This window comes from Hylaeus anthracinus, unplaced genomic scaffold, assembly GCF_026225885.1.
Source record: "Hylaeus anthracinus isolate JK02 unplaced genomic scaffold, UHH_iyHylAnth1.0_haploid 5, whole genome shotgun sequence".
Classification (NCBI taxonomy): Eukaryota; Metazoa; Arthropoda; class Insecta; order Hymenoptera; family Colletidae; genus Hylaeus; species Hylaeus anthracinus.
Genome location: NW_026535322.1, coordinates 5,013,108 through 5,030,434, shown reverse-complemented (window position 1 = coordinate 5,030,434; position 17,327 = coordinate 5,013,108). Strand labels below are relative to the sequence as shown.

Genomic DNA, 17,327 nt, shown 5'->3' with positions numbered 1-17,327 from the left:
TCGAGAAGATACTCAGGAACCAGTTTATTACGTATCTTTTAGTGAAACACACGACAGCACGCACTGATATTAAACGAAATACTAGTTTCCCACATACGCCTAATCCCACTCTAAATAATCCTCCGGATTATACGTATAATCCCGTCATTTGAGACTTGGACTGACTAATCCTCGAAGCGTCTTTAGCAAGCAAAACGTTAAGATTGCATAATCCAAGGGATTATTTAATCTATGATTAACGGAGACAGTTGGAATCATTACGCAAAGTCTCATTTTTTTTTTGGTGGAACGTTTCCAATATTGATTTGTTTCACTCGGCCTGGTCTCAAGCTGTCTTTAAATATTCTCGAGAATTTACCATCTTAATTTTTCTTCTGAAATCTAGATCTCTCAGGTCAGATGTATTTACAATCTTTACTTTGTTCTAAGAGAGTCTTCCACAACCACAATGATCTAAATCAACTTCTACTTTCAATTGAGTGGTCTTTCCAAGCAGGTCTATCCAAAAGTTTAGTCGACCGTCTTACCTGTCCATTTCTTCAGAAAGATGATCGTCGAGTCCTGCGGGAAAACCTCCAGCAGACCTCCACGGTGTATGAGTCGCTTGTGAATGACCTTCAGACTTTCGAGGATCTTTGGCAGAAGCTGGTGGTTCCTTGCCGATCCTCCCCGATGATCCTACTCTCCTGGGATAGAGAGGTCACACGGTTGCCTTACCTACATTCCCATGCGATAAGGCGGGAAATCCAACAAGAACGACGTCATCCACCACAAACGCGACGACGAACGGCGCGTGCAACCTTCGACTCGTGTAGGGATGCGTGTCCGTGCATGGAGTCGATGGTGATTCAGAGGGGATGTACGTAGAAGAGGCTGCCAGGATCGCAGAACACACGAGGACCAGTACAGATCCTTGCTCAGACGTTGGCGCAGGTCCTGGTGACGCGGCTCCTGGTAAACCTAGATAAATACGCGAAACCATGCCTCGATGGAATTGCTTGGAAACAAACGAGGAATATTCTGAGACTTTTATTTAATTTTGTATTATATAACATTCATAAAGTATTACATTTCATAATATATATTTTGGAATTTGTATGAATGAATGATGAATCCCACGTTTCTTGCATTATGTGAGGTCCGTGTTTAATGATCCACGTCGATGAATGTGATGCATTCATCCCCATTTTTCACGATAAAAGAATGACTGAATGCAAAATAAGTGAAAAACTTGTTTAATTCGCACATGGTTAATGGAGTCCTAAAAAGTCCTGCGTAGAATCGAGCAAGGATAATCGTCTAAATAACCATAGGAGATAGGATCGACGATTTCTGTAACTCTCATAGGCTCCTGATAATAAAACCCCTTACACTCCGTCTAAATCTAGGATCAGCGTGATCCTGCGGCTCTCCCGCGTCCTTCGTCCAGCGACGTAGGACGATATCGCAGCTCCTGCGTATAGAACCCTGGTATAGAAAGCCCTTTGATTTCAACCGAAACAGGACATCCCAGCAACCTGCCGTCCGCAGCTTTTCGGTTTCTTTTATAGTTTCCTGCTGACTTAAGGATTCGCTTATCCTTGAAAGCCTGTGACGAGTCCTGATACCCGTTGCTTCATTTTCCCTCATACATTTAAATTCCTTTTGAGGGAAGCCACCGTAGGATGAAAGGAAATTGTATTATTCAATTTTCTGACGTCGTGCAATGTATTCTTCCTTTTCATCGTGTTGGCTACTTAGCAACAAAATACGAACGGTACAAGTTCTGCTGTGTCGTAACATTTTGATAAATTGGTGAATTTGTAGCATGCTACTTCAAAGGATTTTACAAAAGGAAACGGATCGTAAAGGATACTAGGAATGGTGGAATTAAATTTTAAGTAGAATGAGGCACTGTGAATGTGTACCTAGTCAGACATTTTGAATAAAACAGGTATGTCTGTAGACAAAAAGTACAGTAAGATATTAGAATAAATAGAGTACACGTTCGGACATTTTAAGTAAAATTAGACAGGACCTGGTCAGACGTTCTAAATAGAACGAGACACTACGAAAGTGTACCCAGTCAGACATTTTAACTAAAATAGATACTAAAAAATAGTAATTCTGCTAAATGTACTGAATAATTCCCAGCTGTAATTAATATCAAAAGATCCGGTTAATATTCTGAGAGACTTTGGAACTTGGCCACGACACTTCACCAAAAACTATTACATCGATCACCCAATTAAAATTGAAATCCCCAAAGAGAGTTTCCTCTTCTTTAACGCAAGCCATCGCTCGCAAATAAGTCGACTCTTCCTCGAATTAATCTCCGATCCTCGAAGCAGGACGAAATAATCTGAGATTAAGGCTTCGTCCTACGACATGCCCGAACAAACGAAGCGCGCACGGCCGTTCGTGCGTTTCCGACGAACGAAAAATAGAGAGAAAAAAAGAGAGAGAGAAAGAGAGAAAACACCAAGGGAAACGGCAAGAAGACGGCGATATAAAGGGGTGCGGGGTTGCGTGGAGGGTCGAAGAATCGCAGATGCGAGCAACACGGTGGAAGCGAGAAAGAAGTAGGAACACGATCTTAACTTGGTCGAATAGGGGGATCGCCACAAATCTCGATCTTCCTGCTTAGCCTGGCGTTGCCACGACGAACGAGGAAACAGGGCTAGGGGAATGGAAATAATTTCCCTAGGTCGACCTGGTTAAGATTCATAATTTACGATCTTGGAAATAATCCGTGGCGCAGAATGGTCGGAGGGGGGGGGGCGGGGGGGGTGCGCGCGGAAGGGAGGAAAAAGCGTGTGTATAAAAAAAAGAGAGCGGAGGTAGGACTTATCCTTTGATCCAGGATTTATTTAACTACGGTCCCAGCGCGAGCTTATCCCGGGGGAGGTTTTAGCCATCGAGGGGCCACGCTATTGATTTTTAGCTCAAGGATTAAAAGCGCACTTCCGTGATGCTGTGTGCAGGCTCCGCTATCCGTGCCCGTTCGCGAGCCTGTGTGCGTTGCAAAATAATCATGGACATTCGTGTAAAAAATAAACCAGGTACGTCCGCACACCGTACTTCAAGTGTCCATTATAACAAGCGCGAGTCGTACCGGGGTCACCTCGGATAATCTCGTGATACTAAGAACTCTCTTCTTTTTTTTTTTTTCTTTCGCTGCCCCCGTTGGAAAATAATAAGGAGCGATGAATCAGGTTGACGAAAATTGAGCGATGTCGGGAATAAATTCGTGGTCGGTTCGTTCGTACTAAGGAAATCTGATATATTCAAGAAATTAAATACCAGAGATGTTTCTGGATAATTTTCGTTCATATCTTGATTTTCTTAACATAAAACTGAGTGAACTCGATTCTGAATTAGTTAAATGAAATGCAATAAAATTTCCTGCAATTTGCAGGAAAATAGCATTTTTAAAATATTCAGTATTGTTGTATTATATCTGATGTTACGAACTATGGGTACAAAATTCTTACATTTTTCATTATTACATGATTAATGATTATACCGTTACGGGAGAATGTTTTAATTAAAAAAGGATACATGGTTAGTTACCTGCGTGGCCCGAAACGGATAATCGGCACGCGATGAAATTATCGTAGCTGTTTACATTTTCTGTTTATTGGTTACGTTCAATAGAAGGAGGCGATTTACGCGCTGCGAAGTATTATATATTACCTCGTAACTTCGTAATAAACTGCGCCGGCAAAGTATAATCCGTAACCCAGTAACGAAACGATGGTTTTAATCTAATCCCAATTCACAGTGCTGCAGGATTTATAGGGAACAAAAGATCGCGAATTCGATAACGAAAATTTCTCTTGTATTCATGATCATTGTCACTCTTAATATTCATTATATCTGCGGATCATCGACGAGGCTGGAAACAATACTCTGCATACGTAGTGAATTTTCAATGATTCGTGGTATATTTGCCAGAGCTATTTAAAAATTCTTCTTTGTTTCGATAATAAAATTTTGAATATAATATGTCTCCGTATCGTTAGTCCCCTTTGAGATTTACATTTTCCCTAAAACGATCAAGAAAAAAAAAAAATCTAAAGAGAACGGTACACTATATTCTCAATTTTCAATCATTCATACATTAAACACTTGCTTCTTCTACTGTTTACGAAATTAATATTTCCAAAATGAAAGAATCCAAGCATTCGCTCTCCGCGCAACGAGTACTCTCTGAATATCCCCAACGAACACTTGCCTACACGTTACAAAGGACTTGCACGGGGGCAACGATTTAATTTCACTAGGAAAGAAAAAAAATGAAAAGTCGTTGTTGACGAATGCGGTTATCTAGCGAGCGATTCATCGGTTGTGCAGGCAAGGAAAGTGCAACGAACGGCGCATCGGAAATCCCAAAGCCAGGCGATGGAAGCGCGAAGGGGGTTGATAAAAAACTCGCGGCTTACGAGGAGCGCATGGACGACGAACCGATCGACGGCTTTGGGAATATAGTGGCCAAGTTATCTTCACGGGTCACCGGCCACGGCTGCCGGCTTAATCTTCGGCCCGAGAAGAGGAACAAGACGAAGGAGACGCAGAAGAAGAAGGGTCGACACTTATCTTTATCCGAGCGGCTAACAACTGTTGAGTGCCGCTCGGCTTCTTCGCGTTCGCTCGTACGATTAGCCGCTATGTTTTAATCGATGCCTCCGAGCAGATCTTCGATCCAAGAGTTGCCAATTTTCGCGATGATTTCTCCTCTCGATCCCCAGCTAGAGTTACCGATTCTCTCTACTATCACTGAGACTCTATCAATTTAGTCGTGAGGTATTTCTAATTTTTCTTTTTTTAAATTATTAACAATGCCTCTAAAAGAATTAAATTTTTCACCAGATTTACAGCGAATCGCACACGTCCTGTCTGAGTAATCCTTCCTGGCCTTTTCTAGATCAGAAGTAACGTAATCCATAGGCTCAGCCATGGCGCTCGAAAACCCATGAAAAAACATTCCTCATTATTAACAAATTCCTTTCCTCTGGGGCCTCGATCGACAATAGCACGACGCAATTAGCCACGGTATCGTTCGTAAAAGTCCTTCCAGACACATAAGTCGCGGTAAGGTGCGGACTCGCGAATGGCTATGGGCGTCAGCGAATAATATGTGCGTCCCAGCGAGCACGAGCTGTGTAAATCGTATTAGGGATTATTGCACGATCAAAAATATCCCCGTAGGATAATCCCCGAAGGTGGGAACGGTGTGTGAGTGGCATTAACTCCGGTGTGTACCGTGATGCGTGTAGGTATACACCGATCCCCCTCGCCTTCGCTCCTTCTCGCTCCATCGTATCTCGGTGCTACGTCTCTCGGGTTTGTATCGGTCGGTGCGCGTTTGTGTGCGCTTGCCCCCACGTTAGCCTCTGCGAAAATCCACGCCTCTGCATCCCGTTTTCGATTTATCTTTCTCCTCTTTCAGGCTCGCAACAGGGGCAGGTGATGTCATCGACGGGTGTCCCCCCCCCCCTGGTCCTCTCGCGGTAATCACGGTTCAAATGTTTATTCTCGGATGTCTATTGGGTTAGGCGAGCCTAGGTAAAGCTGCGTTTTCGGCACGGATCATCCGAAAAGTTTATCGGGCACTGTTGTGCAACAGGACCGGTACAGTTCGGTGGTAAACAAGGGAGATCGATTTTATCGATGCTTTCTCGAAGATCGATGACTTAGGAAGCGTTACTGTGGGAATTGAAAGGTTGGCGTGGTTTCAGGAGATTTTTTGTGAACGAGGAATTCAATTTTGTATAGTTAACAGTCTATTTGAGGATTTTGGGAAGATAATGAAGCTAAGTATGTTAGATTCGTCAGGCAAATCCCACTGTATTATGGTGCTTAAGATAGGTAGATGGCTTTGTACCATTTTTTATAACTTATAATGCTGATGCAATATACATGTACAGTTTTCTAAAAATTCGTGGGTCGTATATAATGGTATATATTAATTAATTGTGTAAATGGTATAACAGTTTCGTCAAACGACTACCGATAAGTATAAAAGAGCGACGGTTGAAACCTGTAATCAAAGGTAACAGAGAACGAGTCCCTGATAGGTATCTCCGTGAAAAGGCAAAATTTGGCTAAGGAATGGTCTCCGCGGAAGCCTTCTTAGAGCATTTAAGGCCAGTCTAAAGCAGATTAGGCGGAACGTAAAGGAAGCTTCCTGGCAGGAGAAGCCGAATTCTCGAATTCGCTCCCTTTTTAATTATCCCGAGGCGGAGTCGCGACGCTTCATTGTACATTCATAATAGCCGCGACCAAAGCCTTAATGTTCTAAGACTCTTATAAATATAGATGTAAGACGGCGTCGAGAGCTCCGCTCGCTGCACCGTCGATGACTTTCAACTGTATGTATTTTTAATAGGATTTTGTTAACTGGTCTTGCTCCGCGTCGCGATGCACACGAACGAGCGAATAATGCTTTGCATGCAATCCGTGCCGATGTCACAACGACTTCCACGAGTCGAATGTAGGGCTTGAGAATACTACAATTATTTATTATTCGAGTAATTTAATAAGAGAGTGCTTCGCGAGTATTCGGGTGGCTGGAATAAAGTTTGAATATGGAAGTGGTCGAATATCGTTCGAATATCACTACTCGAATAGTAGACACTATTCGTTGTTCGAATATTACCATACGAATCTAACTATTTCAACCTCATTACTCGATTATTTTTATTTGAATATCGTTATTCAAATATCACAGACAGCCAATCTCAACAATAATCACACTTAAACAATTACTCCTAACTTCTTCCACAATCAAAATCACCAATTTCCCACCCTTTACGTTCTCACAGCATCAAAAAAAAGCCTGAAACTGTGCGTACCATCTCTCACCAACGGTTTAAACGGCGCCGAACTACGAAATCAGATCGAATCACGTGACCCAATGAACGCGGCGAACCGTTTCGTTTCAAATCGAGCCTTTCTCACCTCTCGCGGTGGACGTCGATTCGCCATCGAAAGAAGGCACCACCGATGCGAAAGAAGACGGAAAATGGCTCCGTCACCTTCGAACAGGGGCAGGGCAATCCTATTTCTTTCTTATGCAAAATCTTCGTGCGCGTAGCCGTGTTAAGGGATTAAAAGCCCGCTCCGCGGGGTCAGCCGAAGGCTTAGAACGCCTAACAAGATTAGCTTAAGACGCCGAGTCCGCATACCCCGAGGATTACACATTATGTATTCACCTGGATGTATTCACGCAGAGATCTAGTTCGAGTTCCTGCCCCGCGTCGAAGACGATGCATACGAGAGCGCGGCTTACCCGAAACGTCGATGACCGACCTGACTCTGTTTTTTGCATGCCTCGAAACGCTCCTGGCCGCACACCTTCCGTTCAACGGGCGCCAAGAACCCCTTTCGCGATCATCGCTGCTGTAGAAGATTGGGGGAGAACGGGAACGACCGGTGACACTGCTTGTTCCGCTTTAAATTCATTACTTGGTTGGGAAGGTTGGGAAAAAATCATTTGGGAGTGTTAATACTGCCACCTCGGTTTATGTCAATATTAGTTACTTTATATGTGGACACGTAGAAGACATTCGAAGATCCGAGCGTTTTGTTTCGATGGAATTGTGTAACAAAAATGTATTTATACGCAATATTGACGTAAATCGAGATGAATGAAGATTTCAGGATGGTGTGGCAAAATACAAAGTTTTCAATTAAACGGATAACTTGCCGTATTAAATGTTGCAACAGAGCACTGTTGTATCGGCTCAAACATCAGGAGGGTAACTCGGAGACATCACCTGCAACATAAAAGACGCCAGATGAAAGTAAAGTTCAGAAAAATGTCGTAGCTACTGGGTCGTTAATCAGAACTGTCAATTGAGAACAAATTGCCCCCATACAAAAACAACCTAGAACCGGTTCAGATGTATGGAATGCAACTCTGGGGATTTGTCAAGTCAACCAACGCGGACTTAATACAATGGCTTCAATCAAACACATTGCGTATCGTGTTAAATGAACCATATCAGCAATTACATGATCTACAGAGATCTTAATGTATTCTATCTACGTATAATCTTAATCTTAGTGCGTGCTACTAATACGATACACCGTAGACAGGACGTACCAGTAATTGCAAATGAATGATGTACGTAACCGTACATCAGTCGTACTAGAGAATAATTTATTAAATAAACTAAATTTAAATTGAATATTCTAGCTCAGAAAAATTCAGAAGGTTATGCTAGCCATCAAATTATCTTTCCAGAGGAACCAGAAGCCAGCTTCTACGTGTCCACGCGAAATCATTCAGACAGCTCCCATAGGAAATGATATTTTCGTGCGGTAAGCCGGTGCATTAAACCCTCGATCCGTTAAGGTTTATCTGAGGCCAAGAAACATTTTCCCGTTTCATAGGATCCGACGTAATCTTCCGTGGGAGAAGAAATCGCACGCGACCCGGCTTGAATGTATTGTAATAATAGAGTGCGTTTAGACAACGATCCCATAAGAGTGCAAGAAAGAGAGCAGCGCCAAGGGGGAGCCTTATCTTCCCTGGTTCGACTAGAACTTTATTTCGCGGCGAGATACGACTCTCTCGCCGCGGCGTTTAATGTCTTTTCTCTCCGTGTTTTGATTAACAGAGCCGCGCCGGCCCGACAGCGGCACCCTGGGCGAGAAAACGAAAGGGAAAACGAGGAAAGAGACCGGCTGGAGATAGTGCGCGCTCGGGAGCTTTGAATAATTGTCGACTCGCGGCCGTCAAGTCGTCAAAAGTCATCTTTAACGCGCCACCGTGACGATTAAAGATCGAGGTGAACCGCTGTGCTCGTTTTGCGCGGCGATTATTAACCGAGATAACGACGATTGAATGGAGTACGAAAAGCATGTGCGCAGAATACCGTGTGTATTCGAAATTTTTTGGTATGCATAAAAAAATGCATAAATCTATAACATATAAAAAAATAGAATACACGTTACGACATTTAGAAGACGAAATGTCTGACAAGACCTTTTAACCTACGTTCCTGTTTATATAAAACAGCGAATTACCACAAGAATTCTACCTCGATAACTTACACTACATCGTCCAATAATTTCAGATGGCTTCTCGTTGATTTGTCTCGTACGAGGCATTCCTCGGGAGCGTCTAGTTAGAAAAGGTGCAGCAATAAGAAGTTTCCTAGGCAGATACGACGGATACCAAGCGTGGATGGTACGAGTAAGTGGTGGTTTTGGCAAGGGGGATGTCCTGATGCGATTTCACGCTGGATTTGCCTAAGATCTCCGCTAAGGAGTCCTTTCACCCTCCCCCTTTTACCCTACCCAGCCTTCACCCTTCCATCGTCGATCCCGTGCTCGTGGCTGGTGTCTTCCTTCCACCCTCTCCCTTCGCCAACCTTAGCTCGCTACGACCAGCGTCACTTCCCGTGAAACCCCCGAAGATTACGTGCCTTAGCACAATGTCGCCTAAAACGCCTTCATTGTTTAAAAGAACCGACGAGACTGTTGTGTTTCAATTAACCCTCACCACGCAGCACAACGAAAGCTGCGAGACAGCTCTGACTTCAGGTGTCGCGCCGTTCGACAGGAAACTGTTTAGAATTTTTAATATATTTTCTGAACGGATGATAAGGTCTTCGACTTCAAATTAGAAGTCTCGAAATTGATAATTTCGACAAGTTTGACTCCGATCGCTTTCTACTCGAACACAATGTGCAACAGCAGGAATACGTTCTCATTTCGATCTTCAAGGTATCGTTGTATGAAAATGAAACACCCCAATTTATGTCGGATAAACTTTCATGGCACCCTAGAGACCATTACCTATCTTGTACCTGACTTCTATTGATTATAATTTAATACTCTATCCTTACTAGTCTACGCGCGATTTCTTAGATTTAGCAGCCGTCCGAGTTTAATCACCGACTACGAAAGACTCCAGCGAGTCGAGGAGGTGCGCTAAACAACGCGAAATGATCCACCCTGCGGCTGACAACCTGATTTAGAAACAGGATGGAGTCTTCCACGAAATCCTCAGAAGGAAGAGAGCTGATCCTTCCGGCGACCGGAGAGTCCTGCAGAATGACGTAGTAATCCCGCGGGAGAGCCTCGGCCTTAGCCTTAGCTTAAGCCATAAGGGTTTGCATACACGCGCAAGAGAGACCGGCACAAATCAGGATACACACACAGGCCAGGACGCGCCGGCACACGGGCGGTCTGGTCTGCACGCGTCCTTAAAACACGGATATACGCGCAACACGGACGCTCCTAATCCACGAGGGTTTCAGCAAAACCTAAACCTCTGCCGGCCGTGGAACACTCTGGATTTAGCTATTCCACTTGCTCGGACGATCTGAAATATTTAAGGGAATCGATGAGAGCCCCCGTGCGCGCCGAGGTAAGATCAAAGACGATCCGAGGATATGCAGAGGACCTCGACATTCCGCGTTGCGTGGATGTCGTCGAAAAAAATAACAAAAGTAAAGTAAACGGTTGGAAAGGATCCTCGGGTGTACAACCGAGTCGATGCGTCGGTTGGTTTTCTCGAAATTTCATTCTCTGTCGTGGGAGCATCGCAGAGAACCTGAAAAGCTCTTAAACGGGGGTTAAGAAATTGGATCATCCTAAAATTGACAGTACTTCGTTAACGTTTTACTTTTAAAAATAGAAATAGTGCCAGTTTGAACGCACAAAAATATAACAACCTCGCCCACGACGACTATGAAAATTTCCAAAATCTACATTTCGGAACCCACCAGAATTCGCTAATTGAAATCAATCTAGACCCCCTACGAGGGTGCCATTGACTATAATTTAAACGAGCCGCCAATCTCGTGTTTCCTGTTCCGCCGTGGAGGCACCAAGGTGACTGGTTAGATAAGAAGGACGATAAGAAGTTCGTCGTTGTTACTCTTCCAGGATCCAACGAATAATCCATCCATCGCCTGCCGGTAATAGACGACCGGAACCTGTCCTTGGTGCCACCTAAATCACGGCCCCCTGGCCCCCCGCCCCTCGAATGAGTTGCCGCTTACAATAACTCGTTACCGAAAATCCAAATTAAGCTCCTTAGTTGAGAAATTTACGAGACGTCCACCACCCCCTCTCCCACCAGCCTCCTTCTGGTATCTTGCGAGGACCTTAACCGTTTCCTTTTCTCTCGTTCGACGCAGTTTACCCAAAGTAATTTTAATCTTTCGGGGGCACAATGCGTGCACACAAACGTCACTTAACTCCCGGGTACGCGATATGAAAATCCGCGGAGCCGTGTGGAAGTGTTGGAAAACAAACTCCCCGTTTGGCGACGTGTGCTCATATCTGTGCGCCTCTATCGCACGTGTGTGTATGCATGTGTACGCGTGCTAAAGGCTAGAGGGACGGGCGTACCAGAGAACGACGCCCTTCTCTTATTCTCCGTCTTGTATAAGAGCTTACTCTCTAAGCGTCTTAGGGCAAGTTTTCACCCTTGCCTCGATTTAACAGCGGCACATACTTCGAGATTCGAGAGAACGAACTCACTGCTATCGAGTGAAACGCGTTTCCCGGCGTTCGAGTGGCCTGGCGAAAAACGAAAGGATCGCTACTTCCGCGCGATTTGTCCTTGCTCGATGAAGCAGAAATGGCAACCTTGTTGCGAGCGTCGAGTTTAGAGAACTGGACTTCTTGGGCTCTTTGGGTATCAATTTTTAGAAAATGTAGACGCGGACAGAATATTTCTTGAATATTAGGAAATTAATTTTGTTGGCTCTGTTGAAATTGCTCTGCAGATGAATATTCTAGGATGTTGTAACTTCGGACTGAAATAATGAAAACATCTCTGAAAATTTTCATTTATAACAAAATATCCTGTGCGTGATATATTTCTATTTCTCGCTCGCTCTATATAGTTAACTGACGCTGCAAGTTCATAATTGATACAAGGAATGTACCCTTTGTTAAATAAACAATTATAGTAAAACAATTCTGTGCAGCCTTGAGAATCGAGAATGATTCGTGCGTTTTTTTTTTTTTCGCAGACAGTATTGAGATGTGTTGTTCAGCACGATGCGTGATCCGGTCTCTAAGAATCGGCTAACACTTAGATTTAGAAGGTTTCGTCGCGTGGCTGGTGATCTTATAAGCTACACTAGCTGCGAGGTTATCTCATTACGTCTTATCTGGTGCTTTCGCCCCAACGCGAGCTTAGCGGTGCCGTAGAGCTTAAATCGCACGCAAGCTCACGGACACGGTTTTTGCCTGCACGCAAATGGAGCACGACCGATGGGAAACGAACTTCTAATACCATGTGTCGCAAACTTTATGAAGAATCGCTAACGATAAACGTTCGTTGTAACGATAAATCAGCGCTAGATCGAGGGATTTCGTAAAAATCGCCCGCGTTTACAAGCTTGGCACGGACGAAGCGTTATGTATATCTTTCACTTAGTCGAACAGGCTGTGAAATTTTATTTAAGAAGAGATTTTACTGTTCACTGCGAGGAATTGCGAAGAATGATGTTGGAATAAGAAAATGATGAGAGTTGCATGCGAGGATTATAGAAGAATTATGTCCTTAATTAACAACTGAAGTGGATTCTAAATATTCTGGTAAATTTCTTGTAATAAGCAAAAATACTGTGATATCGTATAAGAAAAATTTCTGAACTTTTCATCCAGCGTGTACTGACGTATAATATTGAACGTATGAATTGATGGGGATAGCGGAAAATAAAAACGCAACGCGGAAGATGAGGAGACCGGTCGAAGGAAAGAGAGAAAAAGAGAGAGAAAAGGGAGGTCGGTTGTAGCAGATAAAGAGTTTGAAAGAGTTGGCCGTTTATCTGTAAAGGCCGGCATCCGCCGGATCAGCCTCAGATACCGAAACCACCCACACTTTCCTTCTGGTGCACGCGCTTAGGCTAACTTCCAAGAGCTGCTGACTTCCAGGGATCGCGAGTTCCGTCACGCGCCAACACAGTCACGGGACCTTTCGTACATTTATCGGTATAACGTTTTAATTATTTAACGTATCGCCCGTTTAGTCACTGGAGCAATATATACGTATTATTCGGTAATATTCGTATGCTTGGAACATTTGAGTATCACGATGCTACTCTGATATTATTTGAATACTTGACTATTCCAATAGTACCACGATATTATTAATACCTACAAAATATTCAAGTAGTCTCCTTCCTACTCGTCAGTAGAACCACGAAATAATTCACCCGCGAAGAAGCAAAGCTTCCAGTGATCGTTGAATTTGTATTCCAAGGACGCAGTTTGGAAAAACAGGAATTCCAACAGCCTCGTTCTTTAGGCTCGAGGCTTCGGGGCATAGCTTGATTCGATTTCGCGAGATTAGGCGGAATCGTCTTGGTGACTCGGTAATCCAAGACGAAGGGGAAACCTTAGGATCAAAGTCCCGGTCGTGCTGCGACTTATCTGCATAGCGTTCCTCTTCCGGAAGTCGAACGTTAGATTAGGTGTAAATTCTTGTCCCCGAGATCCAGCATGCGCCGGCCATGCTCGGGCTCGCGGAAAATCCGTACCGATGTGTAATATTATATTAATCCACGCAACGCTGCCGCGCATCATTTCGGATTAAGCAGAATTTCAAAACGCTTATGAATTTCGCTCGTAAATAACGAAATATTCTAATCGAATAATTTTGCGTATTCAATAAAAGCTGACGCAAATTGCTAGCGTCCTGTGAAGGTTCACGCGTATTTATATTTCTGTTGATTTACCTATGTATTTTCTACTTTCTACTATAATTCCACTGATACTTCCGTCCATACTTATTTATATTTCTGCTCAAAGTTTTATTGGTGTATTGGTTTGTCTACGTAGTACACCAATAACTATTTAATTATGGTATCATCTGCTGGAGAACAGAAGTCGAAGACGCGGAACGGAATTGTTCGGTAAAGATTTTTCGTCTCGTTCTGTGGCAACCCCATGCGCGACTAAAGAACCCATTATCACGACAGCGCGAAGAGGGTGATCACGGCGTGTCGAAAAATATGTTCCAACTTTTTATCTTGTATCTGCACCGCTGAACTTGGCAATGGGTGCAGGAACCAGTCCGTTAATTTATCGAGTGGGGCCTTCGTTAACTGTCCGAAGTACATTCAAAGGGAACTGACAGCTTAATATAATCGTGGTCGAATTAATTTTACAGAATAATATTTGTCGCGATAGGAAATACAGTAATATTCAAATACTTGAGTACTAAAGTATAATAAAATCCAAATCCTTGAATACTGAAATGCAGTAATATTCAAGTGTTTGAATATCAATGAAATACTCGACTACTAAACTACTACTAGACTAGTCGAATACCGAATGATTCGACTGTTACCCGCGTCATCTGCAAAGAAATACAGTGGATGGTTTAATGACGCGAAAGCGTAGCGGTTCTCATGAACGAAAGAAATCTATCAACGGAAGCCTCGGTTTCGCTTCTTCAAGGGTTGTCCTTAGGATGAATCTTATCTTGCAGCGAGAACTGTCAAAGAGGAACCGTCCTGACGCTTCCGTCGTACTTCCTTCGCAGCGTAAACGGGGAGATAACCAGACCACCCGATAGGGCCTGCACCAGAAATGAGAAATGTCTTTGCGGTTGTGGAGATTAAAGATTTCGCGGACGAGTGGTTGACACTTTTCTTCTCCTGCTTCTTTTTAACGTATCCAAGTCGGAGGAGGAACACATCTGACGGTTCATTAACGGTGCAATTCATAATCTTCATTCACGGACCGATACATCTGTTCCGCAATGTTGATACGATCGACATGTACGAATATTAATACATTTTATACGACGTGCAAGTATCGTTACACCAAGTACAAGATGCTTTTCACGTTTTTGTAGCCGAAGAGTATTCGATTATTTGACTGCCCCACAGTGTTATATATTCAAATAGTTGATTAGTTGAACTCTATTCAAACACTTCACTACTCAAAATCTCTTCAAACACTATTTAATTTCCACGATCTCTAATGAAAACAGCAAGTTCTCCAGATAAACTATCAATTATATCTCTCAACGAATATTCGCCATAGTAATGATAATTTGGCTAGACTACCAGATCTATAAAATAAATAAATAAAGTGGTCTCCATGACTCCAAAAATTGTATCGCGTTTTTAATAATAAGCTCGGCCTCCTGATTAATTTTTAAAGGTTCCTTAAAGGTCAACAACGACGGAATAAATAGATTTAAAGCGTTCAACAGTGCCGAAAGAAATACCAGAGCGTACTCGGGAGGGTTAGGCGAGGGATCTTTGCGCATCAAGGAACGTCGCTAATAAACAGACCGCATAATACGGTTTCCTGCGGCCAAATCTGCGGAGTAAAAGCCTACCTTGGACCAGCTGATCCCGGTACAGAGACGACGCCAGGGCCCGGGGCACCTTAATGAAAACTATACGTCTCTGGATTAAGGTGGCCACTGGTCAGCCTTCGGCCTCGCTAGGCACGACCTGTCTTATGCAACCTGGGGGCAGATCCTATGGTGACCAACGTATTAGATGGAAGTTTAGGGTATTAATACCTAATATAGCGCCACCGGCAGTAAATCCTTTGTTGGTCATCTTGCCGGGAGACTTAGCACCTCGCATCACCCGAGCATCGATAACGTCCTCTAACAGTTTACGCTATAACGCGTAAATCGTTTTGACATGCCAACGACGAATAAAGGAAATTATTCGCGATTATTTGACACGGACTAAATCATGGATGTTAATAGCACGGAGTATTCGAAGTTCTGTATGAAAACGAATTATATTTCAAGCCTATTCAAATATTGATCAAATATATTCAATTACTATTGAAATACGTTCGCTACACGACAGATTAAACAGTGACGCGATAAGATAACATTCAGTAAGACAAATTTATATATTTTCTTATTCTTACATAAATAAAATAGAACGAGCAAGTGACAGCATTCAGAGTGAAAAACGCAAGCGAACCTAGACACTTGATGAAACAATATCACCAAAATGTATTTATATGCAACACAATCGTCTGCACATGATCCGAAAGTCTCTCGTATCAACGATTCCCGACACAGAAGCGATCGTTAAGCCGCGAAGACACGTGTCCCACGGGGGCAAACACAAAACGCATGATTTACAGAGAGCTTTGAACAAGCAGATAGCGTTTCTTCTTCGATTACCAGACGCGGAGGATTTTTCGCTAATAAGTATTTCGCCGTTCCCCGGAATGGAATCGTCGAAACCAAGTTTACCCTTCCTTTCCTCCCTTCTTTCGTCCCGTCTCCCACCTCGTTCTCCATTTCCTCGGTTTCGCAGAAGTCTGGGATTATGACCTGGAGTGGGATAGACTCCGGGACTTAAGTCAGGGTTACACAAGGATCGCAGCTATTGTGCCACCGCCCGGCTCTTATTGTCTCGGGATAGACGAGTGGATCTGCATATGCTTAGCACGAGAGTTAGACTTCTCTCGACGATCTTCAGGCCCGCGAATCATCTGGACCCTCGAATTCAGATCGTGAAACGCGAAAGCGCGCACCTATTGTCAGTCGAATTGTGTAAAACCGGAACTAGCTTGATTCTTCGAGTGGTCTTAGGGTACACACCGCCCGCAGCGAATCCGTTTCGGCTTTAGGCGCGTTTTATGAACGTCGAATCGAACAATATAAATGATTTGAGGGATCGAAACGATTATCGTTGGGTCGGACGGGCTGTGCTTGAGAGGAAGAACGAAATAGAAGTGACTAAGTCGCGTTACTTTAGGATAGATTGCTGTGGTAGGGACTGTTTTGATATTTTAATCGAATAAAGTGTTTTCTGAACGGTGAAATTATTTACTCGTTAAGTGCGTCCTTTCTAATAATTCATTATTCTCGTAGTTGGCAGTGAATGGATTAAAAAAATAATAAAAGTTTCATAGAATGTAACACAGAAATATAATGTCGTTCATTTTTTTCATTATTGCAATCTATTCATAGCACTTTTGATGCTGGATAAGTAACGAATGAATTATTACCCTCGCTCGTATCTGAATCCGCTTGAATTAAATTTTGTATCTTGTTTCCTAGAATATAGGCATGAATGTGCAATCGATAAGACTTTATGTGATATGGCATAAGCTACTGTTCACCGCGTTTATTTGTTATCTGCTATTCAAATAAAATTTTGGGTATGACTCTGTTACAATATATACGTTTCCGCATAAATCTCATTCATGGCCAACGTTGGTTACTAGTCGAGTAAAACATTATTCAAATAATGATTTAGTCGAATAATGATATCCAGTTTTAATTCTAATTATTATCAAGAATGATATTCAGTTTATTTTTGTAAACTGTTAACAAGAGAATAACAGGATAAATGAATACGTACGTGCATACTTTT

The 17,327-nt window shown here is 43.1% G+C and overlaps 1 protein-coding gene across 2 annotated transcripts in view; it reads left to right on the top strand.

Moving 5' to 3' along the window:
* LOC128895533 (homeobox protein dve-1) overlaps positions 1-17,327 on the top strand; it is a 45,556-nt gene that overhangs the window by 21,676 nt on the left and 6,553 nt on the right. The window lies entirely within an intron of this gene.